We start from the raw sequence: 11,928 nt of genomic DNA on the forward strand, positions 1-11,928 counted from the left end.
TATGTGTGTTATTTTACAAAGGTATCAACTCACAGAAAGTTTGGAAATTATAAACCAAACCAACAGGCAATAAAAACAGCCTGGCCCTTTTCTGCAGATAATTTGAAAAATCACATCTCTAAACTACTACACTGTACTGGCTCCCTAACAGATGGGGAGTCTAGGACCAAGGAGTGTGTGGGTATCTGTGTATCTATGGGTGTGGGTGGAGGTATCTGTGTGTGTGTGACTGTACCACTTCAACTCTCATTTCCGAAAGTTCCACTTCCTTTTGGTTTTCAGGGCTTTCCTGCCTATCTAGGCTCATGTGCATATGGAAAGTACCATCCATAAAACCCCTTAAGTAATGCGAATTTCCGTTTGTCCCTTTCTAGTTTGGGAACCTTAGCCAAGTCACTCAACCTCTCTGAAGCTGACCTGCAGGATAAAGACATAAAGCACGCAAAGTGCTTAGAGCAATACCTGGAACCACCACTAGCAATCAATAAAGAGCAGATACTATTATTGGAGGAAAAGAAAAACAACAGCAAGAAATAAATTCATATCAGACATTCATCGATTTCATCAGCATTTTTGAGAAAAATGCCCTGATACCCCTCTAAGCACTGGGAAAATAAGATGCTGCACTTCCCTCAACAAAATGAAATTAAAATTCCTTCTTCAGCTTGGAACCATTAGAGCCCGGTTTCTCACAAAAGTCTACAACTACAGTGAAATTTCAATCCTAACTGTTAGGCAGAATAGTGCCCCAAGGCACTGCAAGATGTCTGATCATCAAGCAAAAATGTAATTATTTTCATTCTGCTCTAGAAACTTAGGCAGGTGAGTGAACTAACACAGTTTAGAAAGATTTTCAATAACAATGCATGAAACAGGGCGGGTTTTATTTAACCTTCAGTTAAACCGACATCCAGTTAAGTAGAGATCATCAGGGTGGGGCGTGTTCCAGGTTAATGGATTTAGATTCTGCAGGTAGGTTATTTACATAATGACTCAGGAGGCAGAAGCCCCTTGGGGCTGGAGGACAATGCAAAGGGCTGAGGACTGTAAGTCTTGATCTAGTCCCTGACAATGGGGACTGGAATGTTTAAATTGCTAGGTGAGGGACATTCCCCAGGTGGGAAGGGAAGCTTTCTGACCTTTCCCAAATGGCAGACTTCACGCTCAGGTTGGGGTGGTGTGTAAAGTGCCTACAGGGGTGTAGTGATTCCTACAGCACGCTGAAATCCAATTTATTTGTCTTCGTTGGCACATCCCCAAAGCTCTAATGACTCAGACCCTCCCCCGGTAATACATTCATTTGTCAAATTTGTCAGGGTCCCCAGGTTGTTTCTTCTTCCCTCTCCCCAGACCATCCTTACACAGGAGGTTCAGGTTCCTTTTCCCAGTGGGGCCATCAGTCTGTTTCTGCAATCAGTGTGGGCAGGCTAAATTCTAAGAAACCTGTCTGAAACCCTGGGGCTAACTGCTCTGGGTGTAGCATGCCCCACTCACAGGAGGAGGAAGAGGGAAAAGAAACACTGCATTAACGTCTGCATTTTGCCTCACAGAGTGAAGCTCCTTCCTGTTGTTTGTGACAGAGATGGGACATGCGGTGGTCGGAGTACCAAGGAGTCCTGTCCAGCGGGCTTGGGTTCAGACCTGCTTGGGTCCATATCCAGTTGCTTGGATGACTTGCCAGCTCTGTGACAGGGATTAGTCACTCAGGACATTTCACTTTCCCGGGCTATAAAATGGGAATTAGGATAATAATAGAGCTGCCCTGTGAAGTTGTGAGGAATATTAACCACATAGTGATTACAAGTAGTTAGCACAGCAGCTGTCATGGAAGAAATCATCCTACCACCCTGGAGACCAGACCTCATCTTTTTGTTGGTCCATAGAGAAGGAAGAGGAGCAGAAAATGCTACCCTAAAATAGGCCAGTTTGGTACCAGAATTATCTTGAATTAAGGACAACTGAGAAGAAGCAGATGCAAGAAAAGCTGTCTTCCCACTATCTGCCTGAAAACAGAGCATAAATTTCCCTTGTTAAGGTGCCCCCTTCTCTTCTTGAAAGTTTCCACCATGGTGCAGTGGGTTAATGATCCAGCTTTCCCACTGTGGAGGCAACAGTTGATCCCTGGCCCAGCCTAGTGGGTTAAGAATCTGGTGTCGCTGCAGCTGTTTTGCAGGTCACAGTTGAACATCCCATTTGATCCCTGGCCCAGAAACTTCCATATGCCTTGGGGGCAGCATGAAATGAAAAAATAAGGCATTCCCATTGTGGTTCAGCAGAAACCAAACCGGCCAGCATATAAGAGGATACGGATTGGATCCTTGGCCTCACTCAGTGGGTTGGGGATCTGGGGTTGCTGTGAGCTGTGGTGTAGGTCGCAGACGGTGTAGGTCACAGACACAGCTTGGATCCTGAGTTGCTGTGGCATGGGCTGGTAGCTACAGCTCCGATTCAACCCCTAGCCTGGGAACGTCCATATACCACAAGTATGGCCCTAAAAGAGCAAAAAATTTGAAAAAAAAAAATAAACAAATAAATAAAATACAACCACTACGGAAAACAGTATGGAGGTTCCTCAGGAAACTAAATATAGAACTCCCATATGATCCCACTCCTGGGCATATATCCGGACAAAACTTTCATTCAAAAAGATACATGCATCCCTAAGTTCATTGCAACACTATCCACAATAGCCAAGACATGGAAATATAAATGTCCATCCATAAAAGAAAGGATTAGGGAGATGTGGTGAATGCTACTCAGCCATTAGAAATAATGAGATAATGGCATCTGCAGCAATATGGATGCAACTAGAGATTCTCACACGAAGAGAAATCAGAAAGACAAATGCCATTATTACTTATATGTAGAATCTAAAATATGGCACAAATGAACCTATATACAACAGACTCACAGACATATAGAGAATGGCGTCGGGGAAAGGAGTAGGATGGATAGGGAGTTTGGGGTTGGTAGATGCAGGCTATTACATTTAGAACAGGTAAGCAATGAGGTCCTTCTGTGCAGCACAGGGAACCACATCTAATCTCTTTGGATAGAACATGATGGAAGATAGTATGAGAAAAAGACTATGTGTGTGTATATGTGTGTGTGTGTGTGTGTGTGTGTGTGTATACCAGGGTCACTATGTGGTACAGTAGAAATTGGCACAACATTGTAAATCAACTATACTTAAAAAAATTTTTAAATAAAAATAAAATGCCCCCTTTTCCACTTCCATATGAGGAGGAGGATAGCAGCCTTATCATTGCAGACAAGATGGCACAAAGAATGGGTCTACAAGAACAAACCTTACTAGCCTTTATCCCCCATTGGTTTCCCCATATATTTGCCATCCCACAATTTGCCATCACTAGAAGCTCAAATTTCTTTTCCTTTGTCTTGTCGCTTCTCTGCAAAATTGTTGTTCTTGGCTAAGATGCTATACAATCCCAAGCTCTAACCACCCCTTTATCTGTTCATTGCAGACTGTTCCTGTGTATACGTGACACACGTTAGTAAACCTCTATTTGTTTTTCTTATTCTGTATTTTGTCAGTCTAAATTGAGAACCCCAGCCAACCAACCTAAGATAAGTAGAGCAAAAAACTTTTTCTTCCCTCCCCTGCAAAAAGTATTCACAGAGTAGTTATAGCCCCTCTGATGGGCAAAAGCCAGGTAAACATACTTTTATTTTTGGATCAGTCACTAAATATTCCTTGTCTGATATCCCCAACTACTTTTAAGACTCTTAAGACAAAGGTCCCATTCTATGTACTCATTAATCCAATCCTTCAAAAATGCTTACTGAATATCCACTGATGTTCAGGGGGTGTTAGCTGGGGTGTTGGGTCTCTGAGCTCCCAGAGGGCAAAGATCATGTTTCAGTTCTTTCGTAGAGCAAACAGGAATGATGGGTGATATAACCTAGGTATTCAATAAGGATTCCTGGAACTGGACTGCCAGACATAGTAGCTGACTGCCATGTGTATTGCTGCACATTTATCTCCAGCCACAGGGCCCAGGGCAGGGCTGGACCTAAGGTAAGTCCTCACCATGTAAAGGGGGAACTCCTTCCCATTCCTTGCTCATGCAGTCCAAATTACTCATTCAATCAACTGGAAATCAACCATCTGTCAGAGCTGTCTGAGAGGCTACCTCCCAGGTTTAGGTCCTCGACAAGTCTGTGGAATAAAATATATTTCTCAACTTTTAGGTTGTGCTTTTTTTTTTTTTTTTATCTTCAGTGCACAGTATGTATGAAAGAACATTTGAAATTTTAAGTAGAGCTGTTGGGGAAAGCGCACCAAGAGGCTAACATCTGAGTCAAGACTAAAGAGCACACCATGGAGATATCTGGGGGCAAAGTGTTCCAGGCAGAAGGAACCGAAAATGTTGAAAACGGGAGCAAGAGGCAAGCTCACCATGGGGGAGGAACAGCAAGGGGACAGTGTGGCTGGTCTGAGCAAGGGGACAGGTGATGAGGGAGGCAGGCAGGTCTCTGGGGCTATTTTAGGGGCTTTGGCTTCTCTCTAAGTGGGATGGGGAGCCATGGGAGAATTCTGAGCAGAGGAGTGACCCAGTGAGGCTCACGGTCTCACAGGATTGCTGGGGGCTGCTGGGCTGTGAATAGACTATAGGGAGGTGAATCTTTGATGGGGATCCCTTGGCCTCAGGCCTCAAAGTGATTTGGGCAAAGCAGATAGAAATTGACCAATCAGATCTGGTGAGCCTAAGGCTCCAGTTATACTGGATTGGAGGTCCCCCTAGTCCATCCTGCAGAGAGCCATGCTGAACAAAGGCTGTCTTCCTCTCTCTCCTCGGAGCTCCTTCTTCCCTGGAAGCATGAAGAACGCCCAAGGACAGAAAAGGAGGTTGGGTTTGCTCTGCCGAAGCTTCTGTCATTATTGACAGCCTTGTCTCTCCTCTGAATAGCTCATCCTCCCCTTCTTGCACAAGAAGTGCAAAATAAGATCTTAGAATTTAGATTAAAAAAAAAAAACCTACACTTGGATTTGCAGATATGCCAATATTTGGATTTGTAGAGCTGTAATTTAAGCTGGTCTCTCCTCTAGAACTGCCTGGTGAAATGCATCTTTCATGAGGCTTCTGCAGGAGCCCAGCTACACGCTCAGACTCCTGAGCACAAATCAAACTACTGTTCAACACACGAATATGATGTCAGGGGCCTCCTAAAACATCACGCTTCCAGGAGGCACAAGTTTTGGTGTTTTTCTGGCTGGTTAACCCTCTCCCAGGAAAGGGTTAAACCCTTCCTCACAATTTAGGCACAGGATTGAGGCAAGGAGAGCTGATGGCCGGGGTGGGTGATAGCCCCAGATGCCTCTCCAGGGCATCTCCTCCACACCCCAACCCACAGGGCAGACTCTTTCCATCCCAGCCCACTTGCCAGAGCCTGTTCTGGGGATCTGAGGTCAAAAGGAAATAAAATGCAGAGGCCAAGGAAAAGGATAACACTCAGCAAGCTCTTCCTTAATCTGGAGATGGAGGAATTGTTCAAAGTGCAAAACTCTTGCTGCAGGTTTTCAAGCCCAAGACAGGCAGGCTGGGAGGGTAAAGAGAGAGAGAGCAGCTTCAGGCCGGTTCTTTCCTCCTGGAAAGAATAAAAGTAAAAAAAAAAAAAAAAAGAAGAAAAGAAAAAAATGAATGAATGCCCAAAGCAGGCTGTAACACTGTCTCTTTTATAAGCTTCCGGGGTTTGTGTAGCTGCTGCTGTGTATACAGCCTTGTTTGGAGATGGAGGCCCTTTGTGAGAGTGAAATCTGGACTAGTCCTCACCTTTCTCTCGGCTCCCTTCCCTGCTCCACCACCCCAGCAACATCCCCAGCCCTGCTCCGAGTCCCTGAAAGCTACTGGTGTAGAAAAAGCAGAGTGACCAGGGTAGGGAGCCACCAAGGTAGGGCAGCCAAGGGTGTCCATGTGCCTAGGGCATGGGACTTTTGATGCTAAACCAGGATAGTTCCGGGCAAGCCAGGATGAGTTAGTCACTCTACATATCCCCGGATGAACAACGCACAGGCCAATGCGACTGATGCAACTTGATGAGGCGTGAAAAGGGTGGATGTGGAGCCAGCCACATTTGGATTTGAATCCAGCTTCTTCCACTTACAATCCCTAAGAATCCTATCCCTGGACCTTTGTATTCTTATCTGGAAAATGTTACAAAACAGGATTGGCATGGAGATTTAGTAAGCTGATGCTCAGGTTAAATGGTTATCCTTTGCCTCCCCATATGAAAATCATCCTCTGGCTCTAACACAGCTCTAATCTAGAGCTAGTGGGTGGAAATAACGTTTGGCACCTACAGAGCCTTTAGGATTTTCAAGGTGCTTCCACATACACTGTCTCACATGAGGATTCCCCAGTGAGGCAAATAGTATCATGAGCCCCACTTTAGAGATTGGGTAAGGCCTCAAGAGGGTAAGAGACAGCTCCAAGGTCATATACCTGGCAAAAGGGACTCCAACCCAAGTCATCTGTTTCCACTCTGCTACCACTCACCTCCTATGTCTCAACAAAACCCCAGCATTGGTAAGAGGCACAGGTAAGTCTGGAAGTTACCCAAGGTAAGGAAGGTGTGGAGGATCCTGTTTTCCAGCAAACTCACTCAGGTATCTGAGGTTGCCATGAGCCTAGGGCCCAGCCTGAAGAACAGGCAGAGTTCCAGAGTGTCTAATCAGCTAATTTTGCCCTTGTGCTCCTGTTCTGTACATTCTTGGATTGAGCCATTTAAACAGAGCTCTCCACTACACCTGCAGAGTCAGGGTGTCACTGCCTTATCAGGTAGAGACATCAATTCTCCATTATTCCTCACTGCTCTGGGCAGGAATACTGTGAGAGTGATTCTCTGGCATTCAGCACAACTTGTTTTTATTGAGTGCTCCCTCCAAGGAGGTGTGTGGAATGTGACACTTGGGTCACTGCTTGAGGGTGAAGCTACAGTACAGCTGAGAATTCAAATCTAACTAAGGTTTCTTTATGGGTGCTCTTGGGGAAGGTGCCTTCATGGCTTTCTCCTTCATTCACCAGGCTCCATTTGCAAGAATGCCTTTTGTCCCCACAGCCTTTTCATTTATAGGACCAGCTTCCTCTCACCCCTTTACCATCCATTTTCCATAGGACAGCTAGAGTGACAACCCTACACCCCCAAAGCTTTCCCATGGCTCTAACTGCACACCCATCACAGTCCCTCTCACTTACTGTGCTCTAGTTGCAACTGTATCTTCTTCCTTTTTCCTGAACACCCCAATTCCCTCTTACCTTGGGCCTTTGCTTCTAGTCTTCTCGTGGAAGGAATGCCAAGGCCACCTCCTTCTCATCCTTCAAGTCTCAGCACAGGAGCCCGTCACTGACCATTTAATCCATTTTATTTATTTATTTATTTATTGTCTTTTTGCCATTTTCTTGGGCCGCTCCTCGCAGCATGTGGAGGTTTCCAGGCTAGGGGTCAAATCGGAGCTGTAGACGTCAGCCTACACCAGAGCCACAGCAATGCAGGATCCAAGCCGAGTCCTACACCACAGCTCACGGCAACACCGGATCCTTAACCCACTGAGCAAGGCCAGGGATTGAACCCGCAACCTCATGGTTCCTAGTCGGATTCGTTAACCACTGAGCCACGACGGGAACTCCTGACCATTTAATCCAAAGTAAGCCTTCCCACCTCCTCTCTGTAGCCACAGTTACTCCATCTCATAACTGTAGTCTATTTTCTTTATGGCTCTTATCTCTCAAAAATTATTATTCATTTACTTAAACTTGTCATTGTCTCCTCCTATCAACATATAAGACCCATTAAGAGAAAGGACTTTGTCTACTGAGTCTGTGGCTTTATCTCTAGAGCGCAGCACAACCAGAAACTCAAATATTTGTCAAGCATTGAAGAATGTATTTGTCTCTATTTAAAACAAAGTGGTTATGAGCACAGGCCTTGAAGTCAAGTGGACCTGTGCAATGATCCCACCTACCAACTAGAAAAAGTCACTCAGCCTCTCTAAACTTAACTGACCTTTATAATAGAATCAAGAGCTCAGTCAATGGTAGTTGTCATTGTTAATTTTAGAGTTGTGTCCCTCCCACCCCCACTAGTCCAAGCCCCTGATGGCAGGCACTTTAATATTCACTTCTGTATCCATACATCTTGAAACTTCCTCTTACAGCATCCTCTACGTAGCCTTCCTGCAAGACATGTCATACTGTCCTAAGGCAAAACCTTAACACGATACCTGTTGTACTTGTAGAAGAAATGGGCAGTGTATAAGAATAACAGGTATCAGGTAGGTCTTCGAGAAATATATTTCGAATTAAGTTTTCTGTAGAAAAAACATGAATTAAAGAATAATACCGGATGCTATATGATCAGGTGCTGAATGACATAAATCAAGTGATATGATGTGTAGTGCAGAAATTGGATGGCAGGGGTAGCCAACTCAGAGGCTCCCAGGGTTATTCAAGGATCCACATAGGTCAGGTAGGTAGGACAGAGGTTGGGGCCAACTGGAAGCTATATCTCATCTCCAAGGCAATGAAGGCTCAGCGCTAGCTTTTTGTTGCCATCCTGGAATGTGGGCCGAATGGTCTCATGTCATTAGCACTTTCAAGTGAAGCTAGAAATCTGTGTGTGTGGCTTTTTTTGGGGGGGCCGCACCTGTGGCATATGGAAGTTCCCAGGCTAGGGGTTGAATAAGGGCTGCAACTGCCCGCCACAGACACAGCCACAGCCACAGCCATGTCAGATCCAAGCCATGTCTGCAACCTACACCACAGCTCATGGCAATGCTGGATCCTTAACCCACTGAGCAAGGACAGGGATTGAACGTATATCCTCATGGATCCTAATCAGGTTCATTTCTGCTGAGCCACAATGGGAATTCCCATGGAAATCTGAATTTTTATGAGATTTCCCAAGTCTCCAACTTGTTGACAGTTTAAATTCATTAAACAAGTGTTTCAGATGAACAAAGCAAGTTTGGGAGCCATTCTGTAACCCCTAACCAAGAGCCCTAGGGGAGCAGAGGGAGGTTGGGTCCGAAACAGGAATTAATGGAAGAAGCTACACAGGAGGCAGGCTATAGGGATGGCCAAGAATTCCCCTAAAGCATCCATTAAGCATTTATGGAGCACTTACTGATTGCCAGGCATTGGGCCATAAAGTTGACTCAGAGCTTGTTCCTGCTGAGACTTTATACTTGGTCAGTTCAAGGACTGTTGTTGAGCCACTAGTGTGTACCTGGTCAGAGCTCGTCAAGGAAATAAGATCAACACCTGGACAACTATCATTAGATCTTTACCCCAGAGTGCTGGCAGCAAACCATCACACTGCTGTGTGCTTCAGTGGATTCTTCCATCACTAGGCAACCTACCCCACACCTAGGGGCAAAGTGTCCCACCACAGCTGAGGGTAGCAGAGGTTCCCCAGGCTAACAGACGTGGGATAACTTGCCATTGCCTCTCTCAGCCTAACCCCTCCCTGTAAAATGGGCATCTACATGAGCCTACCTCGTAGTGGCAAAAACCGTTCAGGTAAAACAGCAGCCCCCAGAGCATGGGTTATCAAAAAGTTCAGGGGGGACCCATCTGGTCACACATGCCTGAGGCCGGTCAGAAAAGACTTAATCTACACAGCAGACACACAGAAGTCCCTTTTTGGTCTAATTTACACTGAGATTTTAGACTTGCTGAAGGACTAACTTCCATCACAGCCCTGCCAATATTGATTGCTGGGCTCCAAAGTATATAAGTAGATTGATTTCTTTTTTTTCCCCCTCAAACTAAAAAGGATCGCAGTAGTATTAGTACATTCCTGTTTCCACTGGTCAGTAGACCCACTGAATAAATAATCGTGTTACCTGGAAAAATTGAGTCAAAAGAAACAGTGATGGAAAACAGAGCAGAGGAGGTCTTGAGTTGCATTCTTAAGCAAACCAAAAAAAAAAAAAAAAAAAGAGAGGGAGAGACAGAGAGTGAGAAAACCACTTTTGTAGAGCTTCCATCTTAGGTAAAATAAACAAAACCAGCATGGAGGGGAGAGGGAGTGCCCTCTTTTAGTGGAGGTTATAGGCAATACTAGTCTCCTGTCATTTCCTTCTGTAAGTCAGCAGGAAGGAAATATATCCAGCGAGGGCCTCTGCTAATATGCTCTGAATTTAAAGACAATTAGGCAATTCCTACATCCTCTACCGCCAAGAAAAACAACCAGAGCCGAATGCTTTCTTTCACTGTCTTTTGAACTGGGAACTCTCAAAACAATGGAGGTTATGAAATCAACTTTGAGCTAATTTCAAGCAACGTTAATAGTTAATAAAGAGAGCCCTGGTCTTGGAAGCAAGTCACTAACTAGGTCTTTGTTCTGTTTTCTACAGTTCCTTCCTGCGAATTTTTTTTTTCTTACCTGAAAGTTTCACAGGACTTATTTTGTAAACACTTTTAAACTGAAGCACTTCTCCAGTCTGCCTAGGAAAAAATTCTTTTCTGTGACCTTTGGCAAGAAATAGGTTCTAGGAAAGAAAAGAAGGAAGTAAAAGTTTCTTTGTTTCCTAATGTCTGTTCCTCCCTCTCCAGGTACTTTGGGAAAGAACAGGCAAAGGGAAACAGAACAAACACCAAACTCTTAATCCCTCTCTTCTTTCTACACTGGCAGGTGGCGTTTGCTTTACAACTTCTTTTTAAAGCTCACAGCTCCGAAAAATACAACCTGAGCAAGCAGCGAGGGCCCCACAAGGCCTTGCTTTAAGAGGGGAAGCAGGACTCCCAGGGGCTATGCGTACAACAAGAGGGGCGCAGACTGCCAGTCCAGCCAACCCATTGGTTATTTACTAGCGGGATTTAAACCCGCTCCGAAGTGGAGGCGTGGCCTGGGCGGAGCCCCCTGGTCTGGGTGGGCGGGGCGGGGAAGGGGGCGGGGATGCCCGAGGCTCCGCGCGGTGCGGGAAAGACCTGGGCTCCGGGAGCGAGCGTCTGTCTCTTTAAATGCCAGGGGCTGCGCTCCCGCCCTGGGAGCCGGGAGCCGGATCTACAATCCCGTCCCTCCCGCTTCGGCGCTTGTTGCTCGCCCGGCCCGACCGGGAGCTGCAGCCGCCGGGCACCGAGACTGCTTCCTTCTTCTTCTGGAGAGCCCCACCTCCCCGGGAGCCGGTTGAGGGGGAGAAACAGCCCCAGCAGGAGGGAAAAGGTGCCGTGTGAAGAGGCATCACTCCCCCCCTTCAAGTCTTACGCGGGGGCAAGACATGCGCCGCTCCCCCCTGCCCAGCCTCGCAGCCGCCTGCGCCTGGAGAGGAGAGACTGCGGAGCCCACACCTGCAAACTCGTCCTAGAAGTCTCAGGGTGCGGCTGGGGACCCCTCCCAATTCCCCTCGGCCTCCACCTCTCCGCGGGTGAGTTCACGCAGGTAACCCGAACTAGAGGGCGGGCGCGCGGCGGGGGGGAGGCGGGCGAGGAGGGAGGAGAAAGCGCCGCAGGTGAGCCAGGTTGGGCCGCTCACCTGCTCCAGCCTCGCGGCGGCTCCTCGCCGGTTTCTCTCTACGGTTAGATGGCGGGGAGGGCGTCTCAGGGGCTAATTTAGGCCCCTGGGGTGAAAGTGAGAGTAGGAAAGGGGAATTGAAGTAAAGTTTCTTTTTCTTACCCCCTCCTATTTGGGCTTGGCAGGTTAGGGCGCTGGCGGAAGCGGTAGGAGTCGCTGATGCAATGGGCTTTTGCCCAGGCGAGGTGAAGGGCTGGGGGAGGGGGAGAGCTGGAGTTGCCAGGCTTCCTTTGACTGTGACCCTGGAGGTGGAAAACTGAGGGAAAGCTCGCTACATTTGAGACGCCTAGTAAAATGACTCCAGGTGCCTGGCCCTCAGTCTTTTTTCTTCTTCTTAAGAACAAATCGCCCATTTCACCGAATGGCTCCTACATGGCTACCTTGCCTTCTTCT

The 11,928-nt window shown here is 46.7% G+C and overlaps 1 protein-coding gene across 6 annotated transcripts in view; it reads left to right on the top strand.

Annotated features, from left to right (window-relative positions):
* The first annotated feature begins 11,055 nt into the window (after positions 1–11,055).
* Positions 11,056–11,928, top strand: part of LRATD2 (LRAT domain containing 2) — a 32,025-nt gene continuing 31,152 nt past the window's right edge. For 3 of the 6 annotated variants that reach the window (XR_014843367.1, XR_014843368.1, XM_005662850.4), the window contains exon 1: positions 11,056–11,389. The gene's annotated coding sequence lies outside the window, so the exon portion shown is untranslated. Of the gene's footprint in view, positions 11,840–11,928 lie in introns of all 6 variants that reach the window. The other 3 variants (XM_005662852.4, XM_005662851.4, XM_085021676.1) reach the window with 3 other exon arrangements.

The sequence above is a fragment of the Sus scrofa genome, chromosome 4 (assembly GCF_054392235.1).
Source record: "Sus scrofa isolate SSC_HxYL_T2T_F1_AM1 chromosome 4, Sscrofa_HxYL_maternal_Yorkshire_Landrace_v2.0, whole genome shotgun sequence".
Lineage (NCBI taxonomy): Eukaryota > Metazoa > Chordata > Mammalia > Artiodactyla > Suidae > Sus > Sus scrofa.